Source organism: Vipera ursinii (assembly GCF_947247035.1).
Source record: "Vipera ursinii genome assembly, chromosome: Z".
Classification (NCBI taxonomy): Eukaryota; Metazoa; Chordata; class Lepidosauria; order Squamata; family Viperidae; genus Vipera; species Vipera ursinii.
In genome coordinates, this window is record NC_139517.1 from 77,674,148 (window position 1) to 77,700,046 (window position 25,899).

At 40.6% G+C, this 25,899-nt stretch overlaps 1 protein-coding gene across 2 annotated transcripts in view; it reads right to left on the bottom strand.

Annotated features, from left to right (window-relative positions):
• Window positions 1–25,899, bottom strand: part of NEK11 (NIMA related kinase 11) — a 108,863-nt gene that overhangs the window by 21,726 nt on the left and 61,238 nt on the right. The window lies entirely within an intron of this gene.

The window sequence follows — 25,899 nt, forward strand, 5'->3', positions numbered from 1 at the left end:
AGTATGACAACAAGTCATACATTACTGTTTTCAGTAGCATCGTAACTTTGAACAGTTGTTAAATGGTTGTAAATCATGGACTTGACTTTTGAATGTAGGTGTAGGATTTGTGTAGTTCAATACAAATGACTGGAGTCAATTATAGCTTTAGCAGAAAGTATTTCAGCTCCCAAAGTGAAGGGATCAATTTCTCCTTATTCCCTCTATTCATTGTTCCCAATCCCCATATAAACATGTTCTTGAGGGTAACATTTAGCATTTAGCATGACAAGCTGTAGAGTTAAAGGGAAATCAGCTATTCCAGTTTATGTTTAATACTGAATTCAGACCCAAAGGTCTACTACATTCAGTTCTTAAAAACTGAAAAATGAATTCAAGATACACATGCAAAATATATCATATTTACCTGGTAGAAATATAACCTTGATCTTAATATGAATCCCTTCACAAAGAAAGACTAGATAGAAGTAGTTGACAGGGCACTAGAGGAACATGTGCCTTTGTTGTTGTTGTTGTTAGCTGCGAAGTCGTGTCCGACCCATCGCGACCCTATGGACAACATTCCTCCAGGCCTTCCTGTCCTCTACCATCTTCTGGAGTCCATTTAAGCTCACGCCTACTTGTTCAGTGACTCCATCCAGCCACCTCATTCTCTGTCGTCCCCTTCTTCTATTGCCCTCGATCTTTCCCAGCATTAGGCTCTTCTCCAGTGAGTCCTTCCTTCTCATTAGGTGGCCAAAGTACTTGAGTTTTAGCTTCAGGATCTGGCCTTCTAAAGAGCAGTCAGGATTGATCTCCTCTAGGACTGACCGGTTTGATCGCCTTGCAGTCCAAGGGACTCGCAGGAGTCTTCTCCAGCACCACAGTTCAAAGGCCTCAATTCTTTGGCGCTCAGCCTTTCTTATGGTCCCAACTTTCACTTGCATACATTGCAACTGGGAAGACCATAGCCTTGACTATACGCACTTTTGTTGACAGGGTGATGTCTCTGCTTTTTAGTGTGCTGTCTAGATTTGCCATGGCTTTCCTCCCCAGGAGCAAGCGTCTTTTAATTTCTTGGCTACAGTCCCCATCTGCAGTGATCTTGGAGCCCAGGAAAATAAAATCTGTCACTACCTCCATTTCTTCCCCATCTATTTGCCAGGAATTGAGAGGGCCAGATGCCATGATCTTGGTTTTCTTAATGTTAAGTTTCAACCCAACTTTTGCACTCTCCTTCTTCACCTGCAACAAGAGGCTCTTTAGTTCTTCTTCACTTTCTGCCATTAGAGTGGTATCATCTGCGTATCTTAGGTTGTTGATATTTCTTCCGGCAATCTTAATTCCAACTTTTGATTCATCTAGCCCTGCCTTTCTCATGATGTGCTCTGCATATAAGTTAAATAGGCAGGGCGACAGTATACAGCCTTGCCGGACTCCTTTCCCAATTTTGAACCAATCAGTGGTTCCGTGTCCAGTTCTCACTGTTGCTTCTTGACCCGCATATAGGTTTCTCAAGAGACAAATAAGATGGTCTGGTACTCCCATCTCTTTAAGAACTTGCCACAGTTTGTTATGATCCACACAATCAAAGGCTTTAGCATAGTCAATGAAGCAGAAGTAGATGTTTTTCTGGAACTCCCTAGCTTTCTCCATGATCCAGCGTATGTTCGCAATTTGATCTCTAGTTCCTCTGCCTCTTCGAAATCCTGCCTGTACTTCTGGTAGTTCTCGATCCACATACTGCTGAAGTCTAGCTTGTAGGATTTTAAGCATGACTTTACTAGCATGAGAAATGAGTGCAATGGTGCGATAGTTTGAACATTCTTTGGCACTGCCTTTCTTTGGAATTGGAATGTAAACTGATCTTTTCCAATCTTGTGGCCACTGTTGAGTTTTCCAAATTTGCTGGCAAATTGAGTGTAGCACTTTTACTGCATCGTCTTTTAAGATTTTGAATAGCTCAGCTGGAATACTGTCACTTCCACTAGCTTTGTTGTTGCTCAGCTTTTCTAAGGCCCACTTCACTTCACATTCTAGGATGTCTGGCTCGAGGTCAGTGACCACCTCATTGTGATTATCAGGGACGTTAAGCTCATTCTTGTATAGTTCTTCTGTGTAATTTTGCCACCTCTTCTTAATCTCTTCTGCCTCTGTTAGGTCCCTGCCATTTTGGTCCTTTATCATGCCCATTTTTGCATTAAACGTTCCCTTCATTTCTCCAATTTTCTTGAAAAGATCTCTGGTCCTCCCTATTCTATTGTTTTCTTCTATTTCTTTGCACTGTTCATTTATAACATGTGCCTGGGCAAATCTAAAAGGATTTTCCTATTTTGAAGGTAAATTATTAGAGCTAAATAAATGTTGTCTATTAAATACAATATAATGTATTGATATTAATATATTAAATAATATATACTGGCAAATATATTGGCAAATGAATAGAATTTATTTAGATTTTAGTTATTATGATCAGGCAACATCCCTGAAAATGTTTGTTTTTGGGGTTACCATGCAACAAGCTTGAAATTATTTGCTTTTCTAAAAACAGTTTATGGAGAATATATCCTATAGTGTTTGCATTCATTCTTTATTCTTAGGCATATTTCTGTATTTAATAAAAACTGACACATACAATATACAACCCAGGTCAACAATGGATTGCTCGGTTTAACCAAGTATTTCATTTTCGTGAACTATGATCACTGGACACATCACTATTTAAGGCATACAAGGTAAAATGAGAAAATTATAATACTGTGTTGAAGTAAAAACATAGCTTTAAAACTAGACCTAGTAGCAGCATACTTGGGTTGCTACTGAAAACTCATGGTTGCAGATATAAACTAGACTTCATTTCCTACATATCTCTTACTTTGCTTTGACCTCTCAATTTCAATTTTTTTTTGTTAAGTAATGCTTTCTTGAACCACTTTCAGAAATGTTAATTTTCCAAATGTTACACAAACCTTGTTGCTGCTTACTATAGATCTGTAGCACTGTCATTATATTTCCAATTAGCAGCAAAAGCCTATCATAATATTGAAAAAACTGTTTGGATGCCATTTCCTAGGAACCCACTGAAATCTATAGTTAGGCTGGGTCTGAAACAGAAATGGTATGACCAAGTCAGAATTTCTTAAAATTAGCAGGATTTGCAGAGGAAGAAATGACAGACTGAAGACAGCTTGGTGAAAACCAGAGCCAGCGACCGTGGTGAAATGCAGAACTGGTGAGTAGACCAGCTGTTCCTCATAAGGAGAATGCAAGATAGAAGTCTCCAGTGATTTTAGAGCTTTAGGAGAGGAGAGAATAGCCATCTTACTCTAACAAAAATCAGTGCCTTTGAAAAGATTCTAAGTTCATATACTTCATTTTCTAATCACTTTCAGAAATTGCTTGTTAGCTGCTTTTCAGCTATTAGAAACCATTCTAACCATCTGATATGTTTTGAGGTACTGGGTGAATTTCCTTTCATCCTTAACAAAATAAATTTTAGATACAAGTTTAAGAAAAAAAATTCTTTGCAATAAACAGCAAAAGGGTGATTGAAACTTTGATTTCATAAAGTTACAAATAAACTAAGGATCCAGATAATCTTGGAATTAACTATAAAGATTCCTTCTGTGTTTTGTTTTGATATTTTTGAACAAAAACATAATTAAGAATTTAAAAATTCGATATTAGAGGCTATGAAAGATTAAAATTAAACAACACATAAATTTGACTTACAGTTACAGAATGAAGCACAATATACTAACATCGAAAATATTGAAAAGTGGACTGAGAAATTAATATTAATAGTGTCAAGAGACAGAGATTTGCATCACTGGCGAAACTGTATCTAAAAGATGTTATTGAAAGTGTTGCCTGACAAGATTAAGAATGAGTTTAAAGTAGATTTACAAATGACAAACTACAAGAATGATAAGAAAAAGATGTTACAATGATTGCACAAAAGAAACCAGCTGATGCCTTAATAATTAAAAAGGATGTACAAATGATAAACCAAGAGAGTGACCTGGATAATTTTTCTATATTGGATTTGCAAAAGAGGCTTATTAAAGCTTGAAGAATTCTTGAGAAGGGATAAAGAAGAAATGAAAATTATATTGTAGTATCTGGTAATGAACTTTTATTAATTATTTATTTATTTTATTAATTTAATTTATATACCGCCCTTCTCCCGAAGGACTCAGGGCGGTGTACAGGGCAATGCAATAAAATACAATTACCAGATTTATGAAGAAAACCTCTTCTGCTCCCTCAGTAGGACAATCTAGTCCAACAACACAGGGATCTATTGAAGCCATGTTGCAATGTGAAAAATAAGCACTGCTCAAGCAAAACACAGACTTCATTAAAATTGCTTCAAGAAATGATGCTACGTAATCAAGAGGCATTGGAAAGAAATCACCTGGAAATACAGGAAAATCATAAAAAAATACAAAGTAAACTTGAGAAAGTAAGTGAAGAAATCTTGGATATAAAGGGAAAATTTGAAGCTCAAAATCAAATGATAATTAAAAATCAACAGAAAATACACAAAACTGAAGAAAAAACAGATGAGAATGATAAAAAGATAGAAATGTTATTACAAGAAATTTTCTGTGACATCAGGACTGAAAACATGATGCTTTATGGATTTGTCTTCATATAAAAGAGGACATACAGTCTGAAGAGCTTTGACATAATTGGCTATAAATTAAAAGGGGGTAAAGTGTTATAAAAATATTTGTACCTCTGATTATATTTGAAAGTCACTCTTCCATATATTTCTTTTCTCTCTCCTCACTATATTTTTCTTTTTTTCTATTTTCAGCTTTTCATTCTTTCTATTCTTTCTTTTTTTAGTTTTCACTAGATTCTACTATGGTAATTAATATATTTAGCAAAAATTATAAAATCATCATCATCATGTTATTCTCATTCACAAAAAATAAGTAGATATATATATAAAGCATAGCATGAATATTGAGTTTTAGATATTTTTAATAACTTAAAGCCTTTTGCCACAAATGAAACTGTAAAAAATAATAACATGCAACATGCCCAAATTTGTACTTGGGAAATTATCAGCTTCTTCAAAGATAGGTAAGCTACAAGTAATGAGGGATTTTCTTCTTAGCTTAATATAAAACTGGCGCAAGAGAGATACTTAGAAATAAAGAATTCTAAGCTCCTGAAGTTGATTATTAGAAGAAAATCCATCTTCATTTCACATAGAAATCTACTCAAAGCTATCACAGACTCTCTTCATTTTAATAGCATTAGGGTGGGTGGGTGAGTTACAGAGAGAACAATTAAATTAAAGATGTTAAATTATTAGAAATTAGAAATACTTGCTGTATTGAAAGGCATATAATGGATCTAAATCTATTTTCTGCCTATTTATGCTGGGAGTCTAGGGGGACCAAACACCATGGTTTTTATTTTATTTTATTTTAATCCCATTTATATCCCGCCCTTCTCCGAAGACTCAGGGCGGCTTACAATTTAAGCACAAACCAATGTGCTTAGCAATTTTATTACTTACCTCCTTCACAAACCAAAAAATGTTCCAATTTCTAGAAATCTGTTCCAATCAGCTTTCAGTCACAGTGTAAACAGTAAGTGGCACGCAGCATAGGAAACTTTCATGCATGAGTAACTGAATGGGTTGATTGGCATATGTAGGCAATGTTAGCATCATACGATACCATATGTTGATTGCAACATCCAGATGATCAATAAACAGCAGGAGTATCGCAAACAGTGAATTATAGTAAGAAGTGACAAGGATAAAATTTGCTTTGCCTATAATTTAAAAAATATACTAGCAAACAGTAACTGTCTGGAATTACTGCAAATTACTTATTTACTAACATTAGCTTCTATTTGTTTTTGTAAATATTGCTGCTGCTACAATTTTTCCCCTAGGACTCTTAGATAACTGAGTCATGTATTAAAAATTAATACATGTACAAAATATATAATTTTACATGTTCTGGTTTTGTCTGTTGGAAATCTGGTTACCTTAGCCACATAAGTAGGAACCAAAATAATTGCCAGTGGATTGAATATTAATGTAGTATATTCTATGTGGATACACACTGGGGCTTTTCAATTCAACAATGCTATCTATCAGACCTAGGATATAAGCCTTCTTTGTTACAGAACATTATTCCCCAGAAATACATATGGCTCCCACTCTGATAGTATAGGGAACTAAGGTGGACATTCAGTCATTGTGGGTTATTTTGGTTATGTTTTTTTCCCCATACATGCATGATGCCCACATTCATTTGGAACTTAGGGTCTCTACAATTAAATAAATAAATAAATATTTTAAAAGGGATGCCAGGCATGCCTTCTCAGTTACAGCACAGGAGACGTAATGAAGCAAATATTTAACTTAAATCTAATATCATTATTCCGAAACTGCTTCCTTTTATTTATTTAAACTTTTCCTTTGGACACTTGGTAAAAGGTAACTTACTTAGCAAAACTAACGACTAACTGCTATGGCATATGTTTTATTTTTATGCAATATTTGTATATATACATATGCACACATCAGTAAAATGACTTTAATTTCATCAATTGGATATATATATATATATATATATATATAGATATAGATAGATAGATAGATAGATAGATAGATAGATAGATAGATAGATAGATAGATATATTGAATATTTTGAATATTCCTCTCATGTTTAGTAGTTATAAATATAAATAAAAAACCTCTAGGCAAAATTAAAGAGCATGTAGTTTTTAAAAATAATAATAATAATAATAATAATAATAATAATAATAATAATAATAATAATAATAATAATACAAAAAGTCTGGATAGTGGACGTGGACGTGGCAGTGCCTGGAGACAGCAGAATAGATGAGAAAGAACTGGAGAAGATAACAAAATAAAAAGACCTACCAACAGAAATAGAAAGACTGTGGCAAAGGCAAGCAAGGGTAGTACCAAGAGTAATAGGCCCCTTGCGTGCAATCCCAAAACAACTGGAGCACCACTTGAACACCATTGGCATTGACAAATTCGCCATTAGTCAATTGCAAAAGGTGGCCTTACTAGGAACTGCTTTCCTGCAACAATATCTATAATACCATCAAACATCCACATCTGCCTATCCCAGGTCCTTGGTAAGGACTCAATAGGTAGACAAAAATGCCAAATCCAGTCTGAACATCTGGCTGACTGTGCGATGATGATGATGATTAATAATAATGATGATGATGATGATGATGATGATGTTGGAAGGGACCCTGGAGGGGCAGTATATAAATCCAAATAAATAAATAAATAAATAAATACTGGTGCAGCACTAACAGCCCCATTCATGCATGGGCCGCACAAACCACCCGGGCTAGTGGCGCATGCGCAAATGGGCTGTAGACACTCATGCTGCGCTAGCGTCACCATTTGTGTCAGTGCACATGTGCAAATGGGGCCATGGGCACTAGCATGAGTGGGGGATGCACACACATGTGCGAAGAGGCCACTAGCTGCTGTGGGGGTGCATGTACCAGCAAGCCATTTCTTTGGCCCGCTGGCCAAGAGCCGACAGCGCAGGATTGGGCAGCGGACCATAGGTTGGGAACCTCTGGTTTAAATGGAGTATCATTTCCAAGTATTGATAATGTCTGAAGTAAAAAAAAAGCATCATAGGTAAGATATTCATCTTAATTAGAAAAATTATAGCCAATAGTGATAAATGCAATTTATCCCATTTTAATGTCCATTTAATATGATTCCAGAGAGGCACATAGTTTTGTATTTGTATTTGTCAATATGACCCCCAAATATTTCACCTTTTTCTTAACCCTAAAACCAGACTTTTTAGTCAATATATCACAGTCTTGTGGGATCATATTCTTAATAAGCATTGTTGGTTTCTGTTTGTTTATTTTAAAACCCACTAAAACTCCAAACTCATTTACCGTATATACTTGAGTATAAGCCAAATTTTTCAGCCCACTTTTTGGGCTGAAAAAATCCACTTCGGCTTATACTCCAGTCAACAAAAAAAAGAACTGTCCCTTCATTCGGAACAGGCTGCTGAGAGAAGGGAGGGCTGGGCTCCGCACGGCTGCCTCAGCAGTTGGCGCGGCCGCGGGTCCGGCGTTCGCCTGCCGAACAGCTGATGGGCGCGGGCGCAGCTGGGCCTTCTCTGATGCTGGGTAGTTGCCACCGGTCGTGCTCCCCCGATCCCCACTGTGTTGTCGAGCCCGTAGGGCTTGACACCTGGCAGCACATCCCGCAGGGAAGGTCTGCTAGGGAGGCGGCAGTCAAGCGTTGTTTCCCTCCTCGTGAGTGTGTGTGTGTGTGTGTGTCAGACACGCGGGAATGGCTGGCAAGGAAGCGGCGTCCCCCCCTCCTGTGTGTCGGGCCCACGGGGCTTGACACACAGAGAAACGCAAATGCCGGACTGCCGCCACCTTTACTAGCCATTCCTGCAGGTCTGACACACACACACGCACGAGGGGGAGAAACAATGCTGGACTGCCGCCACCTCTGCCAGCCCTGCAAGTCTCTGCCGCTTCTCCAACGTGGAGATTTCCAGAGGTATTGGATTTCCAAGGAGACGCAGACTGCAGGGCAAGTCGGCCGAGTGCCTTGGCGACATTCCGGCAAGGCAAAAGGCACAAAGGGGGCAGGGGTCCCTCAGGCCGGCTGGGGAGGGGGAAAGCGCGTGCTCTCGGCTGGCTTAACCCAGTTCCATTTTGCAAGGCAAAAAGGAGCCGGGAGAGGGAAGCAGGGAGGAGCTCTCCGCCCACCCTCTCTCCCGCCTTTCATTCCCCGCGTTGAACAGCGCGAGTACACACGCTACGTGAGTGGAGACGCATCCCTCCCTCCGGCCAGCTTGTTCTGCTCTCGCTCCGTCCGTACAAAACAACTGTTATCCAGCTTTATTTACTCCTGCCCGAGCCAGCAGGGCTTACGTTCTCCTCTTCTCCCCCTCCCCCTCACTGGAGCGCTGCCTGCCGCCTTTATTCCCCCCGCCCCCTCCGCAGAACAAAGGAATGCGAGGCGCCGAGGCAGCCTCCTCCAGCCAGCCCCTTCCACCGCGCGCGCTTCTCGCCCAGTCATAACAACCAACGCCTTAAGGACTGCTGCGAGTCCTCCGGCTCCCTTCTCCGGTCGTCGCGGCCGCCGTCGCCCTCCGCCCCGGCAGAGGCTTGCAGGGCTGGCAGAGGTGGCGGCAGTCCAGCGTTGTTTCTCCCACTCGTGTGTGTGTGTGTGTGTGTGTGTGTGTGTGTTTGTGTGTCAGACCCGCAGGAATGGCTAGTAAAGGTGGCGGCAGTCCGGCATTTGCGTTTCTCTGTGTGTCAAGCCCCGTGGGCCCGACACACAGGAGGGGGGTACGCCGCTTCCTTGCCAGCCATTCCCGCGGGTCTGACACACACACACACACACACACACACACGCACGAGGAGGGAAATAACGCTTGACTGCCGCCTCCCTAGCAGACCTTCCCTGCGGGATGTGCTGCCAGGTGTCAAGCCCTACGGGCTCGACAACACAGTGGGGATCGGGGGAGCACGACCGGTGGCAACTACCCAGCATCAGAGAAGGCCCAGCTGCGCCCACGCCCATCAGCTGTTCGGCGGGCGAACGCCAGACCCACGGCCGCGCCAACTGCTGAGACAGCCGTGGGTAGCCCAGCTGGTGGAACCCGCCCGGCTCCGGAGACAGCCCGGCCACGCCTGCGCCCATCAGCTGTTCGGTGGGCGAACGCCCAACGCCGGTGGAACCCACCCGGCTCTGGGGACAGCCCGGCCACGCCCGCGCCCATCAGCTGTTCGGCGGGCGAACGCCAAATGCCGGTGGAACCCGCCCGGCTCTGGGGACAGCCCGGCCACGCCCACGCCCATCAGCTGTTCAGCGGGCAAACGCCAAACGCTGGTGGAACCCGCCCGGCTCTGGGGACAGCCCGGCCACGCCCGCGCCCATCAGCTGTTCAGCGGGCGAACGCCGGACCTGCGGCCACGCCAACTGCTGAGGCAGCCGTGGGGAGCCCAGCCGGTGGAACCCGCCCGGCTCTGGGGACAGCCCGGCCACGCCCGCGCCCATCAGCTGTTCGGCGGGCGAACGCCGAACGCCGGTGGAATCTGCCCAGCTCTGGGGACAGCCCAGCCACGCCTGCGCCCATCAGCTGTTCGGCGGGCGAACGCCAAACGCCGGTGGAACCCGCCCGGCTCTGGGGACAGCCCGGCCATGCCCACGCCCATCAGCTGTTCGGCAGGCGAACACCGAAGGAATCTGCCTGGCTCTGGGGACAGCCCGGCCACGCCCGCGCCCATCAGCTGTTCGGCGGGCGAACGCCGAACGCCGGTGGAATCCGCCCGGCTCTGGGGACAGCCCGGCCACGCCCGCGCCCATCAGTTGTTCGGCGGGCGAACGCCGAACGTCGATGGAATCCGCCCGGCTCTGGGGACAGCCCGGCCACGCCCATCAGCTGTTCGGCAGGCGAACGGCGAACGCCGGTGGAACCCGCCCGGCTCCGGGGACAGCCCGGCCACGCCCGCGCCCATCAGCTGGTCGGCGGGCGAACGCTGAACGCCAGTGGAACCCGCCCGGCTCTGGAGACAGCCCGGCCACGCCCACGCCCATCAGCTGTTCGGCGGGCGAATGCTGAACGCCGGTGGAACCTACCCGGCTCTGGGGACAGCCCGGCCATGCCCGCGCCCATCAGCTGTTCGGCGGGCAAACGCCGGACCCGCAGCCGCGCCAACTGCTGAGGCAGCCGTGGGGAGCCCAGCCGGTGGAACCCGCCCGGCTCCGGAGACAGCCCGGCCATGCCCGCGCCCATCAGCTGTTCGGCGGGCCAACGCCGGTGGAACCCGCCCGGCTCTGGGGACAGCCCAGCCACGCCCGCGCCCATCAGCTGGTTGGCGGGCGAACGCCGGACCCGCGGCCGCACCCACGGTCAGGGGCAAACGGGGGCGGCCATGAACGGCCACAGAGCACACGTGCCGGCAGTTATGGCTGGGAGAAGGCTGGAGACGGCTGCCGTGGTCGCGCAGCTCCATCAACTGAGGCGGCAAGAAACAGCTGCCGGCGGAGTCAACGAGCAGCTCGTCGTGGCACAGAATATAGATATGTTGCTAAGAAGGGGCCAAGCTTATACTTATACTCGGCTTGTACTCGAGTCAATAACTTTTTCCAGTTTTTGGGGTAAAATTAGGGGTCTCGGCTTATACTCGTGTCGGCTTATACTCAAGTATATACAGTAATTTCCTCATTAAATATTCTATATTATTTTGGGGTCTTGCAAGAATATAACCAAATCATTAACAAATACCTCAATTTTTAAACTTCCTTCTTGATACTTATATCTGTTATTTTCTCATCTTGCCTTATATCTCTATTCAAAACTTCCAACACCAAAATAAACAAGGGAGCGAGGGACATCCTTTATCATTTTGATTACACATGAATTGCTTAAATCACAATTAATAATTTTTGCTTGCTGTGACATATAATCAGCCTTAGCTCCTTGAATAAAATTCTCTTCAAAGTCCATTTCTTCCAGAACTGTAAGCACAAAAGCCCAGTTTAGATGGTCAAAGGCCTTCTCTGCATCTAAGCTGCCTACTTTCCATTTTGGTATTGTAAATATTCAATAATATTCAAAACTGCCCTCATGTTGTCCCTTAACTGTCTTTTTGGCAAAAAACCAGACTGATCTTCATAAATATATGCCTGGAAGACCTTCTTTAATTTTTCTACCAAAACATAGTCTTTGTTTAATAATGAGTTTGGTCTGTAATTCTCTATCTTCTTAACATCTTGATCTTCCTTCGGTAGTAACACAATGGTATTTGTATCTTTCCCCCTTGTAATATATTGTTCATTATATCCTTTAGTAGCTGAAGAAGCTGAAACATTTATAATATTGACTTGTAAGGCCATCTAGACCTCGAGCTTTAAGTGATTTCATTTTTAATAGCTTTTGATATTTCAAAGGTACTTGCTAGGTCATTCATAAGTTGTCTCTGAGTTTGTGAGTTAGGCCACTGTTGTCTTAATAAATATTCATCTATTTTAGACATATCTAACTTCTGCATTTTATACAAATTGGAATAAAAATTATGAGAAGGTTTTCTTATAAGCTTATTATCTGTTATTACATTGTTGCCTTCACAAATTTTCTTGATCATTCTGTTTTCCCTTTCCTTTCTTAATTTATATGCCAACCATCTTCCTGGTTTGTTTGCAAACTCAGTGTCTTTGCTTCACATAATTCAGTTTTATTTCTATTTCTTGAACTGTTAACATAGACAACTGTTGCTGTAATAGTTTGATTTGATGTAAAATTTTAGAGTCCTTAAGTGTCTTTTGCAGTCAGAGGCCTTTCCAGAAGGCCTCTGACTGCAAAATGCAGGCCGGAGCTCCATTCAGCTGCAGAATGAAGCTTCTCCTTCAGCCACAGAAGAAGTGGGCTGACTAGGTGGGGCTGTCAGGTGACAGCCTGTCAGGTGAGTGGAAAAAACATCCCCCGAAAATAAGACCTGGTGCCTCTTTTGGAGGAAAAATAAAATAAAAATAAAATAAGACCAGGTGTTTTTTCAGGGAAATATGGTATTAATGTACCGTATATACTTGAGTATAAGCCGAATTTTTCAGCCCACTTTTTGGGCTGAAAAATTCCACTTCGGCTTATACTCCAGTCAACAAAAAAAACTTACTGAGGACTTGTGCGCGGCCGAGGCTTTGGTGCTTCCGGGATCGCGCGCACCTCTCCCAAGCCACCGCCGTCCGGAGACCTGCCGAAGTTTGGGGAGGTTTGGGGAGGTGCGCGCGCACCTCCCCAAACCTCCCCAAACGTCGCCGGGTCTCCGTTCCTCCGAGCCCTGCCTGCCTGCTTCTTTCCACAGCGGAAAGAAGTAGGCAGGCAGGGGGCGGAGGAACGGAGACCCGGCGACGTTTGGGGATATTTGGGGAGGCGCCCAAACCTCCCCAAACGTCGCCGGGTCTCCGTTCCTCCGCCCCCTGCCTGCCTGCTTCTTTCCGCTGTGGAAAGAAGCAGGCAGGCAGGGCGCAGAGGAACGGAGACCCGGCGACGTTTGGGGAGGCGCCCAAACCTCCCCAAACGTCGCCGGGTCTCCGTTCCTCCGAGCCCTGCCTGCCTGCTTCTTTCCGCTGTGGAAAGAAGCAGGCAGGCAGGGCGCAGAGGAACGGAGACCTGGCGACGTTTGGGGATATTTGGGGAGGCGCCCAAACCTCCCCAAACGTCGCCGGGTCTCCGTTCCTCCGAGCCCTGCCTGCCTGCTTCTTTCCGCTGTGGAAAGAAGCAGGCAGGCAGGGCGCAGAGGAACGGAGACCCGGCGACGTTTGGGGATATTTGGGGAGGCGCCCAAACCTCCCCAAACGTTGCCGGGTCTCCGTTCCTCCGCCCCCTGCCTGCCTGCTTCTTTCCGCTGTGGAAAGAAGCAGGCAGGCAGGGCGCAGAGGAACGGAGACCCGGCGACGTTTGGGGAGGTTTGGGGAGGCGCCCAAACCTCCCCAAACGTCGCCGGGTCTCCGTTCCTCCGAGCCCTGCCTGCCTGCTTCTTTCCGCTGTGGAAAGAAGCAGGCAGGCAGGGCGCAGAGGAACGGAGACCCGGCGACGTTTGGGGATATTTGGGGAGGCGCCCAAACCTCCCCAAACATCGCCGGGTCTCCGTTCCTCTGCGCCCTGCCTGCCTGCTTCTTTCCACAGCGGAAAGAAGCAGGCAGGCAGGGCGCAGAGGTCCGGAGACCTGCCGACGTTTGGGGAGGTTTGGGGAGGTGCGCGCGCACCTCCCCAAACCTCCCCAAACTTCGGCAGGTCTCCGGACGGCGGCGGCTTGGGAGAAGTGCGCGCGATCCTGGAAGCACTGAAGCAAGTCCTCGGTAAGCTCCGGGCGGTCACTTGCTTCGTGTCTCCTGAGGGAAGGGGGGGCGACTGGAGCGGGCGTGTTTCCTCGCCTGCTGGGCGCCGCGATTTGCCCGGGGGAACGCGCGGGCCCCGAATAGCAGCATGGAGCGAGGAAGCGGACAGCCAGGGCTTCCCGGAGAGCCAAGGCCACACAGGGTATTCCTGTGTATTCAGGCTTGCAAAATGGCGGATCGAGCCTCTGCTGGCGGCAGAGGCTTGCAGAACGGCGGATCGGCTTATACTCGAGTCAACAACTTTTTCCAGTTTTTGGGGGTGAAATTGGGGGTCTCAGCTTATACTCGAGTCGGCTTATACTCAAGTATATACGGTATTTTAATCTAACTGATGGATTGAATGGTCACACAGAATTCCCCCTTCATTTCTTGATTTTACTCTCACAAAAGAGAAAATCAATAGAAGGAAATATTTATAGCCCAGGGTTGAACTGTGAGGTGCTCCTGATGATGTTTCTATTTTGGTAATGAGACATCTGCAAGAATACAATCAAGCTCAGGAACACCAAGGACTTCACAAAAGAGAATAGGATTAAAAACGTGTCAACAACTGATTGTGATTACACTAAAACAGTATAAATCAAAGAATATCATGTATAAAGATGTTTAGCAGGAAATTAATTCTTCTCATGCCTTAAAGCAAAATGGAATTTGTTGCAAGTTGTTCTACTATCTGTTGCCAAACTCCTCCTCCCAACCCTAAATAAATAATTTTTTAAATGGCTATGGGTATTACAGGCGCTTATGCAATCATGAATACTAAATATCTCCTAACCCAGTCTTCTATGTATTTTAAAGGAATTGCATTTGGAGCACTCCCTAAGTATGGCTCCAACTGCCACTCATCCACTTTTGCAGGTAAAATATAAACTAAAGGCATTTGATTGTTGAATTTTATTAAGTTATCTATGAATTAATAAATCAAGGCACTTTCTTTGAACAACTGTAAAAGCTCATTTTACCCTTGCTTTAGGCTAGCTTCTGAATTCTGTGCTGAGCCTGGATGTTGATTTTGTGGACAATATATGCACTAAGCTACTGAAGTGAATAGAAATGACAGCATGTCAAGGTTTCCTGGCAGCTGCAAAGCACTCTTGCTTAGCAGTAGATAACTTGAGAACAGTTGGATTCTGCAGTCATGGTTTGACTTGGTTTCAGTCCGAGGGGAGTTAAAATTGTTGGAAATTTTCTGAAAAGAATAAATCTCCATAACTCAGCTGCCTGATATAGTAAGAAATGATCCTCTGTTAATATAAATAGCCTCATTACATTTTCTATTAGCATATATTCATCTGAACTTAATAAATTATTTTTTCCATTTTAGGCAGCCCTGGGTGGTATATGTATCATTTTGCATATTTGCTGATTTGTTCCTGTCAGCTTAGTTTTTGACCCTGACCTCTTACATTTCCTCTCAAGAACAAAAGTGAGTCATATTAAAGAGAGTTGGAGTGCAAATATACTTCGAGGGAAAATGTTAGGTAGGGGATAGAGCGAAGAGCCAAGTCCAATAATAATAAATCATTATGTTTGAGCAACTCTAGGCTGTGTGATCAAATGCCACCTTTTATTTCTTGTTGGAAGATAAATATTTATTGGTTAGAAATAATGCGTTTATGCTACAGTAAAAAAACCTACCTAATATTCTGCACCTACTGTAAGTTAAATTATAGTGCTGTGCAAATATATTCCACAGTAGTATTTCAAAATGCATGGAAACAAATATGGAGCATTCTGTTCAAACTCTTAAAGCAGATATTTCTTTTTCTAGGCTTGAGTAGTAGCTACAGAAATACTAGTTTCCGAAGCATTTCTTTTCAAGAATTTGCACAATTCACCTAACTCTAATAGGATGTTGTCTCAAAATCTGGAGACAATCACAGAAGATACTTATTGACTCTATGTTTATATTACCTCTTGCCCAGTTTTGTAGGAAAACAGCCAAAATCAGACAGAACTTGAATATTACTCAAGTTTCATGTTCCTATTTATTTGCATTTTTTCTCCTTGTGTCCTAAGTTTTCATTTATTTTGATCCCTATACTCCAATCAGCATGAATATTTACTTAAGTGGTCTGCTGGAAACAATGTGATATGGCCAAAAGAATTTATATCTCAATTAAATTTTGATGTACACTTGATCAGGTGTAGTTCATGATTACCAAATTAGCAAGAGCCACGTCGAAGCCTGGTTTCGAACATCAACCTACTTTTTCAGGAAAACACAAGCTTTTTTTAAAATTAAATTGCCATGAGTTCTAGTTCCTGCTGCATTGATGAACCAGGAAATTCGGATGGTTGCCAATGGGTCAGTGTGCTTCCTCTTTTCACTGCAAATATTCTTGCATCTTTACCTTTGTGAAAAATGTCCAGTAACTGCTTAATAGCTGCTATAATCTACCTTCTCTGCTCTATTGCCTCATCCTTATTTTTCATTTCTTCAAATAAATAAGTTATCTAGTATCATTTCAGTATGGAAAGTAGGAGCCAAGTTGTACAAGGATAATGTTGCTATCAAATAAAGGTCTCCAAACTTCTAAGCAGAATGGTCAGCTGAGCAGCATATCCACAGCCATATTGGCTAGCAATTCTGCAAGTTATGATTTCATCACATCTAGAGGAATAATGTTTGTTTTTACTGATTTTTTTATTATTGACTTCTAATAATCTATGCTCAGATATTTGGATGAACAGATGTACATGTGTGCGATATAAACATATTTATATAGTCACAGCGGGGAAAAATGGCCAGAATGGAATTGGGAATATACAACATATTCTTTTTTTTTTTTTAATTTTTTATTAAATTTATTATTTAAAAACATTGGACACAGTACCAGCGAGCTGACAAACCTTTTTGTCTACAATGTTTAAATATATATATATACATGTATATATGTACATCAAAAATACACTTAAATACACTTAGATTACAAATCGGTGAAATACCACAATATTTAAAACAGTGAGCTAGTCTGTAAAACCTAATAGAGACCTTTCTTTTTATCCATCCAAAGATACAATTTGTTCCAAATTCTATAATAGTCTGATTGATCTTTATTCTTTAATTCCAAAGTTAATTTGTCCATTTCAGCGCAATCCCAAATTTTCCTAATAACCTCTTTTTGTCCTGGGATCTCATTCTTTTTCCATTTTTGCGCAAATGATATTCTAGCTGCTGTGATAATATGGATCGTTAAGTATAGCACATCTTTAGGATATTTCTCTTTCGTGATTCCCAACAAGAAAAGTTCTGGACTAAACTCCAGATCTTGTTTCAATATTTCTTTCAGCCAAATCCAAATCATTCTCCAAAATTTTTGTGTTTTACTGCAAGACCACCACGTGTGGAAGTATGTGCCTATCTCTTCAGAACACTTCCAACATTTGGGAGATGCTGTTGTGTACATTTTTGCTAAGCGGGCTGGGGGAAGATGCCATCGGTAAAACATTTTAAATAAATTTTCTTTATACGATGAGGCCAGTGTTATCCTTTTATTCCTATCCCAAATTGTTTGCCAAGTATCTAGGTCGATGTTATGTCCTAAATTGTTAGCCCAGATCAACATGGGGTCTTTCACTTGCTCTTCAAACAGCTTATATCCCAAAAGTAATTTATAGAAATTCCTTATTTGTTTAGAGTCCGGTCCCAATAATATTTTGTCCAATGCTGTTTCAGAGGTATATATCCCCCATTCATTTTTATCCTTCCTAAATCTCGATTGGATTTGTAAGTAGGCCCACCAATCGAGTTTTATACCTTGTAATTCTAGTTCATTCCTAAGTTTCAATTCCCCCTCCTCATTCAGAATATCCTTGTATGAGATTATGTTACCCAAATCAAACAGATTTGGGTAAACTATCGCTTCAAGGGTGGATAGCCAGACCGGTATTTTGGTGTAATTGTGAGATCTAATTTTTTTCCAAGTATTGAATAGCGCTTGCCTGATCCGGTGTCTTTGAAAATGCGAGAAAAGACCTTGTTTCTCCATCCATAGGAAAGCATGCCAGCCATATTGCAAATCGTGACCCTCTAAAGTTAATAGTCTTCTATTTCTCAAGATTACCCATTCTCTAATCCAGCTCAGGGCCGCGGCGTGGTAATATAATTCCCAGTCTGGCAATCCAAAACCCCCATTTTCCTTCGTGTCTTGTAAATATTTCAATTTAATTCTTGGTTTTTTCCCCTGCCAAATAAAATTTAGTGATAATTTATCCAAATTTCGAAAAAATTTAGAGTCGAGTTGAATTGGGATATTCTGAAACAGAAACAGGATTTTAGGCAGAATATTCATCTTAATGACAGCGATTCTTCCCAATAATGAGAGTTTTAGGTTTCCCCATCTTTCCAGGTCACCTTTTATTTGATTCACTACACTATCATAATTATCCTTTTTGAGTGAAGTGCATCTAGCCGTAATGTTAATCCCTAAATATTTTATTTTCTTGACTATTTCTATATCCATGATTTCGGCCAGATTACCTTTTTGTTTATTGGTCATATTTTTAACAATCATCTTGGTCTTATTTCTATTTATTCGCAGTCCGGCAACCTCACCATATTTAGATAATTCTTCCAATAGCTTTGGTCCCGTCTGACATGGATCCTCCATAATAAAAACTAGATCGTCCGCGAAAGCTTGCAATTTAAAGGTTTCCTTTTTAATGGTTAATCCTTTTATCTTTGGGTCGTTTCTTATAGTTCTCGTTAATACTTCAAGAGTCAATATAAACAGCAACGGTGATAAGGGGCAGCCTTGCCGTGTTCCCTTTTGAATTTGAAACTTGCTAGATGCTTCCCCATTAATAATTATTTTTGCTTCCTGATTGTCATAAATTGCCCTAATTATATTTATAAACTTTTCTCCCATATTCATAAAGCTAAGCTGTTGGCACAAAAAAGACCATTTAACATTGTCAAATGCCTTTTGGGCGTCTAAGAAAAGTAATGCCATCTGTTGTTCGCTATGTAATTCATAGTACTCCAATGTATCTAATATTATTCTAATGTTGTGCTTAGTGTGTCTCTTAGCGAGAAAACCATTTTGATCTGCGTGTATGAAATCATTCAGAAATCGTTTCAATCGTTCCGCTATAATTGATGTAAATATCTTGTAGTCCGAGTTAAGAAGTGATATGGGTCTGTAATTTTGGATTAATGTATGGTCTGTGTTATCTTTCGGAATAAGGGTTATGTTTGCCTCTAGCCAAGATTTAGGCGTCCTTGCGCCTTCTAATACTGCGTTAAATACCTCCACTAGGGGTTGAGCTAGGATATTTTGTAATTCTTTATAAATCTCTGATGGAAGACCGTCGGGTCCCGATGCTTTATTATTCTTTTGTGCATTAATAGCTTTTATCACCTCAGATAGTCGAATTTCCTCGTTTAACATATTTCTGGTATCTTCTGTGACCTTAGGTAGTTTGGCTCTTTGAAAATATTCCTCCATTTTCTCCACACTTGCCTGGCTATCTTCTTTATATAAATGTTCATAAAATTCCTGGGCTATAATTTTTTTTTTTTCCTCCTGGTGGAATATTCTCCCTTCCTCATCTCGTAGTTCGTGAATCCAGTTTTTCCCCTTTTGTTTTCCCAATTTGTATGCGAGCCACCGGCCCGGTTTATTTGCATTTTCAAAAAAATTTTGTTTCGTGTTTCTCAATTGTTGTGCCAATTTCTCTTTGTCTAGAATGTTAAATTTGTGTTTAATCAGATCCATAGATTGCTTGATATTCTCTTTTTGTGGATCTTGTTGGAGTATAACTTCTAAGCTCTTATATTCCTCTTCTAATCTTTCCCGTTGTTGTCTTTTCCCCTTATTTTTATATACCATATATGCCCTCGCTACCCCTCTCATCATTGCCTTAGCTGTATCCCAATTGTTTTGTACTGAGGTGTCTATAGCTTTATTTTCCTTAAAGAAAAAACTTAGTTCTCTCTCCATCTTAGATTTGAGTTCATCTTCTTTTAAAATTGCTCTTTGAAGCGTCCATCTGGGTATTTTTTTGGAACCTTTCCAGATAAGTTTAATAGGATTGTGATCTGCCCAAGTACCTGTCGCTATATGTACCTCGTCTATTTCTGAACTAATTTCTTTCGTCATCCATACCATGTCTATTCTAGACCATGAGTTATGTCGGTTGGAGTAATATGTATATTGTCTAGCCTTACGATTTCTTTCCCTCCAGACATCTTGGATATTTAGTTCCTCAGCCAAGTTAAGAAAAGATCTCGGTAGAGTTCTTCTCTTCTTTTTCCTAAGCGTCTTTCCCATATAATCCAAATTTATATCTAGGATAGCATTAAAATCTCCTATTAAACAAATCTCCTCATAATCAATGCTACATATCTTATTGTGAAGTGTTTTGAAAAATTGTTCTTGGTTATGGTTTGGGGCATATATCTCTACCATCATGACCTTCCTGTGATTTATTATAACCTCGACTATCAGTATTCTACCCTCTTTATCGTTATAAATTTGTTTTGCAGTCAATTTTGGGTTTACATATAGTGCCACTCCTCTCTTTTTCTTGTGTCGGTCTAAGGAAACGAATAGGTTCCCTATTCTTGGTTGTACTAACAAATATTTTTGTTGTTCCTTTATATGGACTTCTTGTATTGCCACGATATCCAATTGTTGGTGAATAAGCCTATTAAAAAATTTCCGCCTTTTCACTGGCGAATTCAATCCATTAATATTCACAGACATAATACTACACTCACCTCCCTTCATCTTACTTATTTCTGGTTTTTGTGGATCTCGTGATTCGGGGCTCTCTCTCTTCCTTGTCTCTAGTTCCATGTTTCTCTGTTAACTCACCGGATTTGTTCCTTCTATCCTCTGTAGCTAAGATCTTCCCATCCATTGCCACACGTATTGTATCTCTTTCTCTTACCTCCCTTCCATCTTGATCTTCTAAATCTACTTCCTCTTGGCTATCCACAGCCATATTGGCTAGCAATTCTGCAAGTTATGATTTCATCACATCTAGAGGAATAATGTTTGTTTTTACTGATTTTTTTATTATTGACTTCTAATAATCTATGCTCAGATATTTGGATGAACAGATGTACATGTGTGCGATATAAACATATTTATATAGTCACAGCGGGGAAAAATGGCCAGAATGGAATTGGGAATATACAACATATTCTTAACATCAAGCTTTTCTTTAGAATAAAACATATATTATTTTCGTTAACATTTAAGCTGTATAAATACATTTCTGCAAATAAGCAAAGGAAAACCTGTATGACCAATTAAGATAGTGTTTCTAAACAATTTGCATCACTGGATGAAGGCAATTAACATAAAATACAAATACAAAATCAATCTAAAACCCACCACATCACATCATATGACATCACATCACACAACATTTATTTAGTTCATACTGTACATCCTCTCACAGTAGATCTGAGAGCAGGAAATAAAATGTTCTATGAATTTTAAAAAAATTAAACATAAGATATGAATCATAAAACAATAAAGTCTAGTAAGTGAAGTTTATTCCACTTGTTGCCTTTTCCTACTGCCCAGACCACCCTAACCCTAAACCTAACAAGAAGCCCTTATTCTTTTTGTCTCCCTTCCTGCTTCTGTTGAATAAAGCAATATATGAATGCACATAAAAAAGTATAAGCCCTCTGTTATTCAGCCATGTCTGCCATTTTGAAGCTAATGACGGCTGCTATAGATACTTGCAATCTTTGCACATTCTGAAGCATATTTTCTCCCTTCAAATCCAAAGTGCTGCCCAGCCCTGATAGTTTGGTAACAATTTTGTGAGGAATTCTAGGTTCCCATGGCTTTGAGAAGGATACAAGTAATTTGATTGATTTTGTGCCATCAAAATGATATTGACTCTTAGGTGCTACATAGTTTTTTGGGGGGATGTCCCCAATCTAGTCCTACAGTAGTGGCCAAAATTGTGGAAACCGTTTGGGAAAAGTGTACAGTAGAAATCCCACCTTTGGTTAAGTTTCCACCAATTTTTCTTCTCATTTCTTTATAACTGTAGCCTTGTTCACTTAATAATACTATTTTACATCGCTTTCTGGGCAACTAGTCAACTCTTTGCACCATTTCTTTAATTTTATTACGTTTTACAAGTTCACTAAATGAAAGGAAAAAAAACAACCAACCAACTTGATAGCGATCACATAACACACTGACAAATGTCCTCCTCTCAGCTTCAATACATGACATCAATAACTGAATCCTACTGTGATCTGATTGGCTCATTGCCAAAACAAGATGACACCTGATTGGCTCTCTAAATACTCATGCTCATTGGCTACAATCAGATGAAGGAAAGCTACCTGATATCAGCCTAAACAAGTTGTGCTTCCTTTTTTCTGGTTATTTGACTATACCTTTTCATAGAATACAGTACAGATAATTGAACAAACTATGTTGCATTACATTCTTGATTAAATTATCTTTTCATTGATAAATAATTTTATGGTACTACTCCCAAAAAAAGTGGTATTCTCCATCAAACCTAAAAAATATACTTTTCCCAAAAGGTTTCCACAATTTTGGCCACTACTGTACAGGTCTTCCAACAGTCCCTGGTCACTGTAATTGAATCCACCTGCTTTTTCTTGAGATATACGAGGTACCTACTTCTTCATAGAAACCTGAAGTAAAAATAGCAGGAAAGCCAAGCCAAGCATATTGCCAGTATATTAATCTCTGTCTGTAGCATAGATTGGCAAAAATCCATAAAATGACAGAAGTCCCTAATCTATGTACCTCTGGATAAAGTGCTATACTGCATATCAAAATGAATACATGTGATTCTACTGAAAGCAATTTACCCCTAGGAAATCAAACTCTCACATAACAAAATATTTTTTCTTATATAAATTAAGCAGTAGAAACTGTTATATTATTTCAGATTGTGTTTTATTGATCTGCAGCTATGGAAATTCAGTCTAAGTGTTTCTTACCTGGACAATTCCCATTGTGCTATTGATAAAAAAATAAAACAAAGTTATCAAAGCACACTCCTCAATTAACTGCTTTCCACTTTATTTACTCTTATGCCTGCCTATTCAATATTTGTTTTGGGAACAGTTTCTTAGTATTTTAGGACACATAGGCATTATCAAGTAAGGAAGGCTAATACTTCTCAGATGAATTAGGTAATACAATTTTATTTGTTATCCTCCAGATTTTATAAAAGTATCAAAAAATTATTAAATATATCTGCTGTGATATTAAAATCACGGTTAATCACTTTAGATTAACATAAAGCAGACAATAAATTTTTCCATCAAATAATAGCTATAGATTTTCTTTGCAGCATTTGAAAGCTACACAAAGCGATCACCTGTGTATAACTTTCACATAAAAGAAACACATAGCACCAAACACATGCTATATTTTCATAAAGAGATCATTGTAATGCAATATTATAAGGATAGACTAGGAGAGAGTTGGATACACTGCAATCACAAGCTGTTGCAGTTCTTGAAGTCCTTTGTGATTTCTAGACCCTTTTCTAATAGACATAATCTCCATTTTAGATAAAAGAGCAAGTTCCTGTATGAACATCTCAGCCACATCTTTTTCTTTGGTGTCAACTTTTTGAGGGTAATCTACTTCTGATTTCTTATCTGTATCCATTTACTCAGCTGGGTCCAAAATTAGTTTATGTCTGATTAAGAAATCCTTGTTTTTTTATATGGAATTCAGCTTGAACATTTGCTCTTGATAAGTATCACTCCTTCAACTTTATCCCATCAGAAGACCATATTGTCAGTGTTGAGTTATTAAAAAAGATAGTTTCTAGACCCTTTTCTAATCATGTCTAAGTATTTGCCTCCCAAATATTTTGATAAAGGAAACACAAAGTGTATGTTTTAAGTCCTAAAGCAATTTAAAAACAAAATAGGCCCCAAAGTCCTATGCCTGCAAATTCTGATGTCAACCCTTTCCGTGTTCATAATGCAGCCTTTGCCAGTTTGCATAATTGCCCAACTTTCTGCAACTCTCAGAAGATCCCAAAAGTTAAATGTGGCCCCCCAAAACAAAAAATTGTTAACTTCTTTCATATTAGATTGAAAGTTTTAAAACAGAACACAATGTCAGTTAAATGTTTGCTCAGCAAAGTGTCTTAGACTTAGCCTAGTTTTTAATAAAGTTTCTTAATAGTCTATAGAATTTTGTTTCTACTGTTTAATTTATGCCAAAGGAGCTGCAGTCCAGCACTGAAGCAATAGATATATTATGCACTAGTTAATTTCATAGACTGACTCCTTTATGGACAATTATCAACTGGAAATCTATGGGCGTCCTATTGATCTTTAATTGATTGACTGCTTCAGACCTCCAGCACTATGAAAAATATACTTGATATACACATAAGATGAATTATTTCACATAGAAGAGGCTTCTGGTTTGCCACGCAGCCACTATGGATGGCTGGGAGACTTGCTCTCTCTCCCCCATCCAGTTTCGCATCGCTGGGGGGGCCTGAAAAGGGCTGAAAGTTGCCCCGAAGAGGCGACCAGCGAGGAGGGGTGCTCAATGGATCGCAGGAGAGCCGCAACTCTCCTGTTAGATCTGGCAATCCCTCCAAACCGGCAGACAAAAGGAGCAGCCATTATGGCTCCACCAGGCACCTCTTTTACACCCAAATTATTTTTGGTATCTCCTTAAGCTGCTAAGCATTCTCCCCCTGTGTTGAGGGAAGGGAGACTTTAGCCCTTCCTCCAGAAAGAGCAGCGAGTAAATACCCAGGGGCATTTTAAACGTTGAAAAAGTAACTGAATCCCAATTGGAACTTTATTTCTCAAAGCCTGTGGACTGAAAGATTCTTTATTTTTTATTATTTACTTCTGTTGAAAATCTGGGTTTTTTCTTATAAAAAGAAAAAAGAAAAACTGAAAAGATTGAAATAACTTTGGGACTCAAAGGGAAACTTTAAAAGGGGCCTGGCTGACTGCCCAGGGAAGTAGATAAGATGCATAACCTTGAGAACCTGGAAACAACAGCTGTGAAAGGCTTTGTGTTCCCTACCTAGAGAAAAAAAATCTCTCTTTTGGATTTTTTAAGTGTAAAGCCTTTAGCTTAAAATACCAATATGGAAGAAGACCAGGAACAAAATTTCCTTATAGATGAAGATCAACAAACTCTCTATATCTTGAAAACACTAATTCAAATTCTTACTACAACCAATGAAATACTAAGAGGCTATGGAAAGGAACAAGAAGACAGCCCAGATATGAAAGCCCAAACTTTGACCACAACTAAAGAATCATGTATACAAAATACAACAGAAAAAATGAAACATTCAAATACTATGACAGAAGAATCTACTATTCAACAAATATTGATATTTGAAAATCCAGAAAATACATCAACAACTTGGAAAAAGGAAAAGGTTTCTTATACAACTCTGAAGGAACTAGAGAATCTAGAAAAAGAACAGATGGATGAGAAGATAAACAATTCAGAACAACCACGTCGATATGGAAGAATAGAGATGACCCACTAGACCTACAAGTCCTCTCAAAAAAAATGGCGACCAGATGGTTTTGCCAATATCAATTAATATAATGATATTACAAGGAGATTGGTTCGATGACCCAAAAACAAGGACATGGAAGATGATTTGTCAAAGGAAAAAAGCCAGAGTAAGACTCAAGAAGAATGGAGTTTCGACCATCTTATTGAAATCTAAAACAGAATGTACTTAAATAGATAAGATGTGTATGTTGAATACAAGACATTGTTATGAACTGAGATAAAGAAAAAAATTTGGTCATTAAAATTTAGCAGTATAAATACTAATAGCTAATTTGAATATTGATTTGTGCATAAAGATCATGCAAAAGTGAATAATGTAGTTAAGCTAAAACTTATTGTTGAAAGTAATAAATAGGTCTATATGGAACGTTAAAAATGAAAATTATTAGTTTAAGCAAGAGATAGCAGATACAAAGAGGAAGGATAAAAAGAAATTTTGATTACTAAAAAAAGCTGAAC